Genomic DNA, 15,366 nt, shown 5'->3' with positions numbered 1-15,366 from the left:
TGCGGAGCTATAGGACTTCCCTAAAGGAGTATAGCTCATCAAGGAGGCAGAGGGAGGTTTCTCTATTTAAGACTGTTACAAATATTTTGCTCACTGAAAATCTTTATTCACTAATAATGTGTTGCATTTTTATTGAGAGGAAGGGGAGTGCTTCTGTGATTCCCCTCTCCAAATTTGCCCCCAATTTTAGCAGCTCCTGGTAATATTCCTTAGTATAACTGATGCATTGCAGATCGTGCATGCCTCCATTTTTTTGTTTCTAAATTTTCTACAGGGTGATGTGCATACACAGCTGACCACTCAATTCAGGTTCTGTGCTTTTCTCTCTACCTTATACAGCTCACCCTAAGCCCCTCCCATCCCATCCCCTCAGCTCAGCTCCCCACCTCTTAAAGAAAGAGGAGAGGCACTTCAGAGAGTGGCTTTCTGAATCCCCTCTCCCCTCCATTAAGCCTTGCTGCAGCTTTATTTAACAGGGAATGAGCAGGTGCTTCACAGAGCGGTTTGCCATACCACTCTGTGAAGCTCCAGTCCACACTGTTAAAAAGCTTCCCTGGCTGCTTGTTCACTTTTCTGCCTGCCTGCTGCCATGCTGAAGTTGGTGTGGCTCAAGCGTGCCAAGCTGAGCCCAAGTTGGGCCCAAGTATGCCAAGATGGCCCCAACGGGACGTCACATGTGCATGATGTCACACTTGCAATACCCCCCCCCCCCCGGTTAGGCCAGGCCTGCCAGGACACACAGGTGTCCCTTTGAGGATCACCAGAGCATCTTCCAGGAAGGTGCATTAGCAATCGTGGGGGGAGCATGGAGGGTGAAAATCACCCTCCACGCCTCCCACCCTCACCCAAGAGGCTAGCACTCACCCAGGGGTGGTGGAGGATGGTGGCCCCCTCAATATTGGGGTGCTCAGCCCCCTGCCTAGAAATATTAGGGGGACTGGTCCACTCCCTATAGCTGGTGCCCCTGCTGTGACTGCCTACTGACAGTCATGCAAACTGCAGCATGGCAACAGCCTTACATTTTTATTTATATAGGAAGAAATATTGAAGGGAAACCCACCCACAGTCTTGACAGCACACACCACTACACCAAATTTCTTTTTTTATACTGTTTTACCACAAAAACCTCAAAATTCTATGTATGCCTCAGGGAAAAAACACTACACAAAGATAACTTTAATGCAATTATGTGCAATCACATCAGTCATTTTCTTGCAATGTTTGGTTAATATGCAAGTTAAAATGTAAAATGAGTGGAGAGGGGACTTGCAAAGAATAGAAAGAACCAGAAGTTGTGCAGGGTTCCATGGCTGCCCCTGCTGGAGCATTAAAACAGGGATGGGGAATCTGTGCCCCTTTGGATATTTGGAATCCAGCAACATCTGGAGGTTCCTATCCCTTTGTCAGAGGGACACTGCTCTAAATAACACTTTGCCTCCTTGGTCCTCCTCCTGAGTAGGGCTCCATAATTCACCCACTAGCACAGCACTCTGTTTCAGCGTTTTAAAGACTTGTCATGGAGCAGAAGGACTGACTATTAAGTTCTGATTTTCTACTTACTTTTTGTTTCTTTTACATTCCTCCCCTGTTGCTGTTTCTCATATGGGATGTAAATCCCATAATGGGCTTGGGACTTCCCCCTCCCTTTAAGGTAACCTACAACCTTTGTCATATTCATTTTGAGAGGATATTACAAAACCTCTGCTACTTTTTCTTTAGATCCTTTATGATGACCTTATGCTGTACCTTCTGTCTGTCTGAAACTTCCTTTTTCACTCTCTGTGCTAGACCCTTCTGCAATGACTTTCAGTGGCCTGTTATTATCTTTGCCATTTTCTCTCTGGATATTAGTCCTGAAAATACATGACTAAGAATGTTTATCATATACTACCTTAAGCAAAGAGCTGCTCTAGGCATTTCACAATCCTGAATATAGCAAGAGGGTGTGAGTAATGGGGTCCATTAGATATTTTCTTCACCTCCACATTTCAAGAACATATGGAAGGCAGTAATAGTGGCATAGTTACTAAAAGGGGTAGGAAGGGGGGGGGGAGACGAACACTAAATTTACAGTTCCACAGATTCAGCCATAAAAGCTGGTGACACTAGATTGCAGGGAATAGGTCACCAGATGTAATCCATCTATTTCTATGCAGAAGTCACAGTCACTGCTTAAATTCTTTGGAGTATAAGGGAATTTTATAAAGAAGTAGTAAGAACTACGGCTGTGCAAAATCTTAGATCCCGAACCATATTGGGCTGATTCAAGATTACTCAAGATTTGGCTGCATCAAGTTGAGGCACTCTAAGATCTCCCCAGGTTGGATTGGGTCCACAGAGAAAGATCTGTGGCTTTGACAATCTGCTAGCTAGGGGAGGGGGACGCAGGTCCACTGCAAGTTCAGTTAGGGTTTGAAACTCTGATTAAACACACGGATGCAGAGGATAAGATGCATGCCCCCTTGCCTCCCCCCTATGCACACCACATGACTTTTCAAGGCCCTCAAAGTTGGATTGGGGCTGTTCTAAAGTGCCAGCCTGGAATGGGGAGCCTCTGGCCTGAGAATCAAATGTGGTCCTCCAGACCCCTGGGACTCTCTCTTGGGAACAGCCCTCGCTCTTTCAGTATTTTTGCCTGGATGGATTGCATTCTTGAACTCTAGTAATTCTTTCTGCTTGTCTGAATGGAGGGATGTACAGAAGCTATCACTCTTCACAAAGGTAAAATCTTCAAAAGTTTATCTGTCCACTTGACCAGCCACTGACAGGTAGCCCCTTGCCTCTGACCAGCCACTGACAGGTAGCCCCTGAAAGTCTGTCCAGAAGGAAATGTGGCCTTTGAGCTAAAAAAAAAAGGTTCTCCATCAACTGTATTCAGTTGAAACACCTGTAAGAATTTTGTAAGGCAATTTTAGTTAAGATTCACAATGTTTGTTTTATGGGGGATCAGAAGACCTCTCAATAGCCTTGTGCCCCTTACCTCTCCACTATCCTATTCTGATCTGCTTCTTCCATTAATCATTACAACCTCCAGCTCCATCATCTAGAGGTCTCTTGTCCTGTGAGGATATGTAGATCATAAGACCAAAGGATGAGATCTGGATCCTGTTCCATCATTTGTCTACTTCTCGCCACATCAACTTCCATTTGACTCCTTTCTACAGAGGTACTGTAGAAAATGTTAACGCCAACCATCTTCTGCTTGAAATTCCTCTCCTGTAGTGCTTTCATGAGTGGCTCTGTTCTTAATTTCATAGCTAATTCCCAATGAGCTTGAAAACAGCCTTTGCTGATTCACCGGCATCATCAGACCAATTGGTAATAAATGAATGGGTTTTGCTCATTATATTCTAAAGTATTTAACGGATGGCCACACTGTATTGTATTTAACCTTTTTGAGTATCTGCCTTCCAATTTTCTGCCTCATAAAGGTACTCAGGTTTATTTATGATGATATCGCAGAAATGAGTCTCTTGAAATGAAGAAACCACTGGGACGTCATATGTACTTTGACTGTTTTCTCTGTCCTCAGAAACAGAACATTTCCCCAGTTTATGGGGGGAGAAAACCCTCAAAAGACAGTTAAGAAGAAGAAGGTGGGTTTCATGAAGCACAAAACTCTTTTTGGTGCTGATGTCATTCTAAAGCAAGTGAAATGTGAATTCAGTTGTACAGGAGGATAGAGGGCAAGTCTGCACGCAGTGTCTTTAAAGTGGAGGTTATACATCTGCGAGTGAGTGTTTCAGGGTCGCACACTTTGCCACACAGGTGTGAAACATATGGCCCTCCAGATGCTACTGAATGCCATCACAAATCAAACTGCAGCCAGCATGACCAGTGGTCAGGGAAGATGTGATTTGTAGGCTAACAACATATGAAGGGACATAATTTCCCTATTCTATGTGACCTTAGCGTAAGTCACTGAAAACTATTTTCCCCACTAAAAAATCCTCCAGCATGATTTGCAACAGGAATTAAAACACTGGGTGATATTCAAGTCAATGGACACAATCAACTGAGGTTTATTAATGTCAGTGAATCTGCTCTGAGCTCGAATTAGTTACCGGTAAATGCCAACTATTAAATATACTATTAAATGAAAGACTAAGAAAAAGGTTAAAAAAGAGATATACAATAAAATAATCAATCTACAGGAAAACCAGCAACAAAACTAGAACAAGATTTAAAATATTATTCATTAAAAACCTGGTTGGAATAAACTAGTTCTCATTTGTCACCTGAGATTTAATAAAGCAGGGCAGTAGTCCCCAGAACTACTTTCTGGCTGTTGTAGCAGTTGTAATTGCATAGAGTTCAAATTGCAATGCAATGAAATACAACATAAGACACAGCAGAAGCAGCAAAAATACAATTAAAGATCAATATGAATATTGGTAGATGGGCCGTCCTCCATCTTCAACCACAAATCCACATCCTGTTCTCACACTAGTCAACAAGACACCACAAGGAAGCCTACAAACAGGAAATGAGCACCACAGTTGTCTCCCCACTTGTGAATTCCAGCAATGGGTATAGAGAGGTGGAATGCGCCCTCCGCCTTACTTCAATTTCTCTCTTCATTGCATGTTGCTATCTGCTTTGAACTGACAATATTGTTTCATTCTGTATTGACTTGGCCGAGCAGAGCTTTCAGATAATTTTTCTTTTTCATCCTACCTGTTCCCAGTTTTGCTCCCCTACCCAAAAGTATGGAGAATTTGAGGGGGCCATTCCCCTCCCCAGCTTATATCTTGTGTGAACCAGGATGGATAAAGTAGTATTTACAGTGGTACCTCAGGTTAAGAACTTAATTCGTTCTGGAGGTCCGTTCTTAACCTGAAACTGTTCTTAACCTGAAGCACCACTTTAGCTAATGGGGCCCCCCCGCTGCCACCACACTGCCACTGCTTGATTTCTGTTCTCATCCTGAAGCAAAGTTCTTAACCCAAGGTACTATTTCTGGGTTAGCAGAGTCTGTAACCCAAAGCATCTGTAACCTGAAGTGTCTGTAACCCGAGGTACCACTGTAGTTGCTTTTATTAAAAATTGTTATTTATTATAATAGATCTATAAGCAATCCTAGCAAAACAAGATACAGAATAGCATATATAATAAAGAAGTATTTAAAAAATGACCAGATAAAATTAAAATGCTGGAAACGCTTGCTGAAACATAATGGTTTTTCTTTTATTTTAAGTGTTCATAGCATGCCAAAATCCATACCTAAATGTAGGCACTTTCCTCACTGCCACTGGGAGGCTGTTCTGTATAATGCAGGGACTACTGCCCTGAATGCACACTTCTGAGAATAAAGAGACTTGATTAATATGCCTTGGGCACATGAGAAAACAAAAATGAAGGGTCACTTTACAATACTCTGCACTATTTCTTTATCTGTATGTCCCCTTTGCATGTTACTATCAAAGAGTTTACATGGGCTATCATGTTATCTTCACAGCAACCTTGTGAGGTAGGTCACGCTCAGCAGTAGCAACTGGGCCAAGGGGCAATCAGGGAATTCTGTGCCTCGTCAAGGGTTTGAACCTGGATCTGTGCCAATCAACTCTCAGTCAGGTGTTTGCTTATGCAGCTGCAGAAGTAAACAAATGATCTAATTGGTCAATTATTTTAATCAGTCCCTATGTGAAAAACAACAACAAAAACCTTGCAATTTTATGAAGGGAGGAGGGGAGGAAAAAAAACCTCTGCTTATCTGTGACTGGAGTTAAATTCACACTGTCTCATTTAATCAGTGCTTTGCACTAAGACTCAATAGGAAGGTAATGGACTGCAGTAGTAGTTTTAATCAATTCGTCTTCCGCTGAAGATCTTGTTACACCTTTCTGCAATTCCCAGTGGCTTACTCAGCCGAGTTGCTCCAAGCTGAACAAGCTGATGGGGTGTTACTTTGGCCCTGTTCAGAGACATTGATGTTGCCTGAATATGTGTAGGAGAGGAAGCAGAAATGTGTGGGCAGGACTTGCCCTGTGCAATGCTCTTCTGGCATTTGCAATGAAGTTGGGGTGTTGTTTTTTTCCATAGAGGAGATTAAATAACTCAGACTGCACATACTACTCAATGTATAGAAGGGAGAGAAGGAAACACTCAGATTTCTCAATCAGGTGGAGAGACAATGCATGTTTACAGGCTTCCCTTTCAAATGTGACATAAAGCAGATGGGTGCTCCTCTTTCAAGCACAATGATATTGGGAAGTGGGTGCAAGTATGGTGTGTATGGTGGCACCCTCCCTTCCATTCTGGGAAGGTTATCTGACCATCCCTCGTGTGATCAAGAACCTACCTTTCTTCATGTTCCCTGCTGTGGGGTAAAGCCCTGTGGATGTTGCTCTATTGAGCATATACAATGCCAACATCATGAAGGATATTCAGCTGAAACACCTTACAGGTGCTTATTATAGAGAATAAGGTAAAGGTAAAGGGACCCCTGACCATTAGGTCCAGTCGTGACCGACTCTGGGGTTGCGGCGTTCATCTTGCTTTATTGGCCGAGGCAGCCGGCGTACAGCTTCCGGATCATGTGGCCAGCATGACTAAGCCACTTCTGGCAAACCAGAGCAGCGCACGGAAACGCTGTTTACCTACCCGCCGGAGTGGTACCTATTTATCTACTTGCACTTTGACGTGCTTTCGAACTGCTAGGTTGGCAGGAGCAGGGACCGAGCAACAGAGCTCACCCCGTCGCGGGGATTCGAACCGCCGACCTTCTGATCAGCAAGCCCTAGGCTCTGTGGTTTAACCCACAGCGCCACCCGCATCCCCCTATTATAGAGAATACCCTGTGGGAAATGACACCATAGGGATAATATATTACCAGCCAGAGCACATGTGGCAAGAATAAGAACATTGTGTGAATAAGAACATTTGCATCTTCCAGGAACAGGCTCACTTGCACACCTGTCAGCATTACTCAATGACTGAAGTTCATGGCATAGCTAGAGATGATGTGGGCATTATTATTCTTAATGGATCTTTCTTTAATAGAAATCACAGTGGAGACTTGCAGCAGGTAGGATTAACTCATTAATTGTCCACCCCCCCCCCAACCATTGTAATTTGCATTACAAGGCAAAATAGGCAGGTATCATACAAACTATTTGTCCTGATGGTTAAATGTAACATCTATGCCTAGAAGACAACAGAGGGAAAGTATGACATTTTAAAAATATAAACAACATTTTGTTGGTCAACCAAATACAGGTTATAGCCAAAATAAAAACTGCAGTGAAATAGAAGCAGTTCTGCATGTGATAAATGCAGAACAGAAAACAGTGCCTTCTTACATCCCAGGAGACAGCAGAGATCCTGCTCTATTCATGCAGGCTTCCAATGCATTTGAAAAATGAACTACTGTTACCCATTTCCTGCATTCAGTGGTTGTCAGATTATTAACATTATCATTATTGCAATGTGCCAGCATGGGACAATGTCCAGTTAGGGTGAACATGATCTGAGATCCTTCATGTAATGCTCATCCACCACCCTCAAGGTGGAAACAGGGGAGATCCTGCTGAACGTGTGCAGGCTTCCCATACATTTTGACACATTGGAAAGTAAAGAGAGCTTCAGCAAGCAGAGCAGACAATTGCCCTCCAATCCATGGATGACAAGAATGGCAATAGAGAAGGCAAGGCAAGTGTGTGCATTCCTGCTTCATCTTCCACACAATTTTAACCCTGTGGATAGAGCAATGCCTGAAGAAGAAGAGGAGGAGGAGGAGGAGTTTGTATTTCCCGCTTTATCACTACCCTAGGGAGTCTCAAAGTGGCTAACATTCTCCTTTCCCTTCCTCCCCCACAACAAACACTTTGTGAGGTGAGTGGGGTTGAGAGACTTCAGAGAAGTGTGACTGGTCCAAGGTCACCCAGCAGCTGCATGTGGAGGAGCGGGGAATCGAACCCGGTTCACCAGATTATGAGTCCACTGCTCTTAACCACTACACCACACTGGTTCTCAGTGAGAGCTTCTGCATCAGTAGCATTTTTAATCATTCATTTAGGGATGTGTACTAGTTGCCACATGCACAACCACCAGTGGCACCAGCGGCTTTAACTTTTAACAAAAACAGGATTCTTGAAATCAGTACAATGTACCCTAACTGGCAAAAATTTCCAACCTACATCAATGTCATGCAAAAGCAGGCAGGGAATAGCAGGCGGGAGCTTCTCACATGAATATTTAATGAAGAAATAAACCTGCCAAAGGAATATATTTACAGCCACAAGCCACATAGAACATCACAGAGATCTCACCCATGTCACTTCACTGTCAAAACATGAATTCAATCTAGTGGAAGTTTAATAAAAGAGAGCATGCCATAACGTTTACCAACCTTTACATTTCCCTCACTCTTTCCCCCCCTTTCAGGTTCACTTTAGTCTGTGGTGGGAAAATCAATAAGCAAACAAACAGTGCAGTGTCTCAGAGGAAGGGTCACAACTCAGTGGTAGTGCATCGGTTGTGCATGAAAAAGGTTTCAGGTTCAATCCCAAGTAGGGTGGCAGGACTCCCTGTCTGAAACACAGGAGAGCTGCCACCAGTCAGTGTAGACATTGCCCTGCAAAGGAAACAAAACCCAGACCACAGCTTAGAGCATAATGATCACAGCTTTATTAATGTAAACATGGATCAGCAATGAGCATGAACCTACAAGTAACCCTTGCCTTGTGGGAATAACTACCAGTAAGAAATAGCAGGTGTCACTAGTCCCCGTTTCCTCATTTGGCTGACACCATCCTGGCCCTAGTGCATGCACTGATTACTGCAGTTGCTGTTGCATTCCAGCTCCCACCAGCCCCAACCAGCATGGCCGATGGTCAGGAGTGATGGAAGTTGTAGTCCAAAACCTCTGGCTCAGAAGGTCCCTGGCTCAGGGAAGGCTTGTCTAGATATTACCAGTGTTATGCGTGGTGAGATCTGAATAAGGCAATTGGCACCACCCAGGACATTATTTTATGTATCCTCCCCAAAAGGAGAGAAAGTACTGAAATGGATTTAATCAACATCCTTTCCCATTGCAAGTTACGGCATGATGATAAAGATGTCCATGTCTTCACAATTTTCTCTCTCTCCCCCATATGTTGGTTGCCCTGTACGCACGCACGCAGTTTTCATAATCATGGGGTGCTTTGTTCTCAAAGGTTCCTGCCAAACCACGATTCTGAAGATGATAATTGTTGACTTTCATTTGGTGGCTTTGTGCTTCTGGTGGTGTTCTGTGCGTGGCTTGCATTGGCATTTATCATTGAGTGCTAAAATTGTCACTTATCTAATCATTTCCACCCTATTTACATATTTCATAGCATACTGGAAAGATACACCGTATGAACCCTCTAATAAATTACTTAGCTATCAATTGTTAATCGGCAAAAAGTCATTAGTAGGGTCTCAAACTGTGTTTGGACTTATATTCAGGATGCAAATAGTATAATATCAAGCTCGGGGTAATTAGCAAAAACTGCAACGGCACTATAAAGAATGATGGCCTTATAAAATTTTAAAGGTCCAACTTTTTCTATTAAAAGAAGGAAACTAGGGAATGTTGATTAGTTGGGTCTAGTAGTCATTAAAGGACAAGCTATTAGTGCCCTCTTCACTTGATTGTAGGATGAACACACAGAGAGAGGAATTGCCATAGTAGTTGCTGAGTTCCTTGCATTATGGGCTCTCTATCTATATCACTTGGGTACAGCTTGGTTGCGGAAATGGTCTCTCCATGAAGTTAGGAACAGGAGAGGCTACAGAAACATACATTATTCAGATACAGGCACTGCATAACACTCATTCCGCCCACTTATGAAGGGAGTGGGATGGAGTTGCATGTGGACCAGGAGGGCTTTTTACCACCTCTGGCTGGTACACCAGCTGAATTAGTTCCTGGGCCATGACAGTTTCAGTTGACCTTTATACCAGGGACCATCTTTAGTATGGCAGGACCTGCCCTGTGAAACTCCCTACCACTAGAGGTTCAGCTAGAGGTTCTAATGAAGAGAACCAAATACGAAGGTGAGAAAATGCAGTTTCAGACTGGGGAGGGAGGTTCAAGCACGGGCTTCAAGGGGGAAATGAATTTTTAGGAGGGTAAGGGATTTGATTCTAGTTCAGCCATGTTCATTGTCATAAGTATTATGTCTCGAAAGTGTTGAAACAATAAATGCACCAAACAAGCAAGAATCAGTGCTGAGTATTATTGAGGAGGGTGTAGGAGAATGCCATAAATTTGTCATCTTATCATTATCAGTTTTAGGACACTTAATTTTATTAAGTAGGGGAATGTAGCAAAAGAAAGAAAGAAAAAAGTCCAAACTAAAGAGAAAGTAGGATTTAAAAAAAATATATCTATGATAACACATAAGCATAGGGGAGGCTTGCAATCTGTTTATAATTTCAGTGCTTGCCTGATTATATGTGCGTGCATGAAGCATTTTAAGTGCCAGAAATGTGCAGACATTCAGAGCTTCATAAACCAACATTTCATTTTATCTTTATATGGGAGAAAATGCATTTGATATGCAGAGAGTCTGAATGACATAGAGGGCTGGGCTGCCTTCCTCATTCCTCCTCTTCCATTCTCCCTTCCCCAGATAGAGGCAAAAATGAGGATTCAGAATTTCCATTTAGAGAGAGCAGAGTCATAAAACAGATCAAAGCATTTTAGGCTGGCTTTAACCCCACAATTAATGCATGCCCTCTTTTGCCACGGCCCCTTTCAAAACTCTGACAGCAAAGAAAGGGGAGTGGGCTTAATTATTATTATTTTTTAAGATATAGTATGCAGACCCTCCAAGTGTTGCTATTTTCCAGGGACCTCCCTGATTTGGAGAAGCTGTTCCGGTTTCTCATTTGATCCCGGAATGGCCCACTTTTCCTTAGGATGTCTCTATTTTCACTGGAGAAGTGTTGGAAGGTATGGAGTTATCTGACCCCCCAAGCTGTCTAAAGGCAATCCTGTATAGGGAAGGTGGTTTTTTTTTAATGTTTAATGTTTTCTTATGTTTTTATATATGCTGGAAGCTGCCCAGAGTGACTGGGGCAACCCAGTCAGGTGTCTGAGGTATAAATAGTAAAATCATCATTATGGAATAGGACGTCCCTCTTTTCATCAGAGAAATGTTGGAGGGTATGCAGTATGGAATGGTGAAATCAAACAGGCAGTTGACATGATCACTCCTAAGCATCTCTCCAGTGCTGTGGAACACATGTGGCCCCTTTAGTATTCTGAGGAGCTCTACACTATGAAACAAGCCAGAAAAAGACTAAAGCACTCCTGGATTTAAAGCTGTGAAGGATCGGGTGACTGTGCAGCTCTGTGGTATTGTGATGGGCATTTGATCAAACCAGGTATACTGTACAGGTCTGAAAAACCCCTCAAAGGCAAACACAAGAACCTGCTGCCTGTCTTTTGGCAGTCCAACAAGAGGACCTGGGTGACTGCTGCAACCTTTCTGGACTGGTTCTACAAGTGCTTCATTTGGGTGGTGATGCACTTACTGTGGGGATGATTAGGGAGACAGGAGAGGATATATTATTTAATGATTGTGGGGAAATGGTTGCTTGTACATAAGAGCATGAGCAAAGTTCTTATTATTGCAGGGTGATTTTGCAGCACGAGATATTGCTTGGAGCATGATGAGCGCGTGAACACTTCATTGGGATTGGCTCACGTAGGATAGTACTCTCTTTGTCTGCGGGCAGGGGCAAGGTTGCATTTTTGTGATTGTTACTTTTCTTGTACCAGACAGAACAAGCGTTGGGCTGGAGGTAGAGAGGATGTATTTTTTGCTGTGCACAATAAAGGTTGGCTATTAGGCTCTTTGAATCCAACTTGGCGTGAGACTGATTTCTTCGGATGTCGAGCAGGCCCTCGACAAATGATACCCTTCCTAACTTGTGCTAGCAAACTCCATATTCTAGCAGAGTTCCAAACACCCCCTTTTTTTCATTACGCAGTGATCAGCTTGTTGCTGACTCATCTGAGTCTTACTATTAAAGATTCCTTCCTGGTAAAATCCCTTTTAATCCCTCTTAAAAAGAATAAACACAAGAATCTGATTAACGTTAATATAAAAGTAGTTTACTCACAGATTCATTCAGACATATCCCTGAAGGCAGGCTTAGGTTACATAACGACTAGAACTATTCCATAGAGAAGTTAGTCCCAAGTGACTGCGACTAAGCAGTCACTTCTCCAAACACACAGCAACATACAAAATGGAGAACACACACTGATCAGAACATGGAGGCCATGTGCTCCTCCATGCTAGTACAACAGGCCACACTCTCTTCAAGTCACATGTAGTGGAAGTCTGTCCCAACTTCTCCTGAGTGGTACAAAACATCCCCTAACATGTCCACTGTAGGAATGTTATACTTGACTGCAGTTTTACATCCCACAATTACCTGCAGAAGAAGGGGCTGGAGTTCAAACTGCTGCTAGTGGTGGACAATGTTCTTGGTTATCCACAGCGACTGCAAGTTGCACACAATGATGTCATGGTTGCCTTTTTTCCCTTCCACTCCATCCCACCTTACTCATCCAGCCTTTGGATCAAGGGGTGATCTGCTGCTTCAAGGCTCATTACACCAAGCTCACCCTTGCCTCACTGGTTGATGCAATGGATGCTGATCTGGATCTTGACTGCGTGGCATTATTGAAGTCCTTCAGCATTGCCAACTGCATCACCTATGTCAAGCATGCAGTGGATTCAATCAAGCCTGAAATTCTGAATGTATGCTGGTGCAACCTGTGGAAGGAATGCACTCGCAGTTTCAAGGAATTTCCAGGCATTGCCACTGGGGTGGAGAACTTTGTGTAGATGGCGAAGCAAGTGGTGATGGCTTTGTTGACCTTATCCAGTAGGATAAGGTCTGGAAGAGCTGGAGGAACTGGTGAAATTGAGTTCCAGCTCTGCAAGCAGCGAAGAAAATATGATGGTGAGCAGGATGACTGACCCATTTGGATCCTGAAGAGCTTTTCTGAACTCTTTGGCACTCTCAAACATTGTGCACTAGGACCCCTCCATGGAACATAACCTGAAGATGAAATGTGCTATTGCAGACAGTGTGCAGCCGTAGAAGATGTTTGGCCAGATGAAGAGAGAACAGTGCCAGCTTCCTCTACAAGACACCAGCACCAGCAGCAAGTGAATCTGACCCACAGCCAAGAACTTCAGGGTATCAGTCTGAAATACAGCCAGATACTTTGGAGTAGCGGTCTACCCCCCTTTGTCACTGTTTCCACAGCAATGAGGAAAGACCGAGAGAGACCATTGCCACCATTCACGCCAGTGCTTTTCAAGGGTTTCCCTGAGGTTTATTCATACCCTGCCCATCTGGCTGGGTTTCCCCAGCCACTCTGGGCAGCTCCCAATCGAATATTAAAAACTTTGTTAATAGGCTTTTCAGATGGTGTTCCCCACTATACGTGATTTCACGTATACACGCAGTATCCAGAAAGTAACCACCATGTAAGTGGGAAGATGCCTGTGTTCCATACTGTCCAGAGGTTTTTGACTTCCACTGTGGGGCAGGGGCCTCTGGTGCAAAGACCCACTGTGACCAAGTGGCTGCACACTTTGAGGATAAAACCTTCCCACACCTGCCTAATATCCTTCAGACTCCCAGTGTCTAGCATTCTCTCTCATTTTGTTCACTTCAACATGGTTCCGACATTGCCCTGCAGCATATAGATTGTTGTTTTCCTCCTTGTGATCACATCACAGACATCAGACCACATGTTTCTGCACTGCGGAAGGCTGACAGTAATGCATGCCAGACCTCAGTTGCTTCATAAACATGCTGAACGTTGGGCACAAAATCAAACAAGCGACCACAACTCAACACATTCTGAACAGCTCCCCATCCTCCCAACCCTCAAGCTCTTACAGGTGCTAGTGGCATTCCTCATTAGAGTCCTAAGGCCATATCATTCACACAGGTAGATATTTTCACCTGAAAGTGCCGTTTAAAGTGTCAACAGCCACAAAAATCTAGTGCAGCATGTTCACACTCTGGCAGTGTGATAGCATAAATCTTATGAGAAGCTGCTATGTGCTCCTCTGAGGGCATGTTGCTAACATTTCTTTATTGAAGTTACGACAAGTTTCTCTCTCTCTCTTTTGGTCTGAGCATATTCTTGTTAACATTTCCTGAGAATTTTTTTTCCCCCACCTGCAGGCTTTCGGTGAACTCATTAAAATGAATCTGGCATCTTTTGATTTAGTTCTGTTTGACTGGTGGGCATCTCAAATTAGAAAACTGTGACACTCAAAATGAAATAAGGCAAAAGGCAACACCTTCTCCATAGTCAAAGAGGATGGCCTCACCTTGTAGAACAAGCTCAGGTTCTGGCCCGGCCAAGCTGGTGGAAAAAATTCACCTACATTATGGCCATCTGAAGTTGTCGAGTTTCACATTTTCTCACCCACCCCACTCCCCAGATGGTTTGATTTGTTGGAGCACTCAAGCTTTGCGTGCCCAGCCCCAGGGAGGCTGGTCCTTTAGTGTGAATGGAACCCTGATCCACCAGCCTCAATCTGCCCTCAGCCAACCCCCTCTTGCACTTTAAGGACCTACAACTCTTTCATCCCAGTGTTGCCTTTGTAGGATCCAACAATTCCCATCAGAATCCTATTGCAAACATGATACTTACTGTGGCTTTGCTAGTGTTCAATTTCTACAAAGGCTCTGGTTCAAAATATACCGGCTAGGTTTCTTGTGAATAATATGCCATGTCTTCCTGCTTCCTACATTTCTGTTCCATTTCAGTTCTGGGGAAATTTCAATGAAATTATTCTTACTTTAAAGGTTCAAAAAGCTTTGAGACCCAGGTAACGGAAGGACACCAGCACTAGCACACACAGAGAGATGCATCTCTCCAAGCAACACACCAACAAGGGATGGGAGATAAAACCTACCTAATTTGAACTTTCTGAAATATGTGAATTGTATTAGCCCACATCTAGATAGAAGATAGGGACGCAGGTGGCACTGTGGGTTAAACCACAGAGCCTAGGATTTGCCGATCAGAAGGTCGGTGGTTCAAATCCCCGCCACGGGGTGAGCTCCTGTTGCTCGGGCCCTGCTCCTGCCAACCTAGCAGTTCGAAAGCATGTCAAAAAGTGCAAGTAGATAAATAGGTACCACTCCGGCGGGAAGATAAATGGTGTTTCCGTGTGCTGCTCTGGTTCACCAGAAGCGGCTTAGTCATGCTGGCCACATGACCCGGAAGCTGTACCCCAGCTCCCTCGGCCAATAAAGCGAGATGAGCGCCGCAACCCCAGAGTCGGTCACGACTGGACTTAATGGTCAGGGGGTCCCTTTACCTTTACCTTAGGTGGAAGATCTTCT

Source organism: Podarcis muralis, chromosome Z (assembly GCF_964188315.1).
Source record: "Podarcis muralis chromosome Z, rPodMur119.hap1.1, whole genome shotgun sequence".
Taxonomy (NCBI): domain Eukaryota; kingdom Metazoa; phylum Chordata; class Lepidosauria; order Squamata; family Lacertidae; genus Podarcis; species Podarcis muralis.
Note: the sequence above shows the minus strand (reverse complement) of the source record.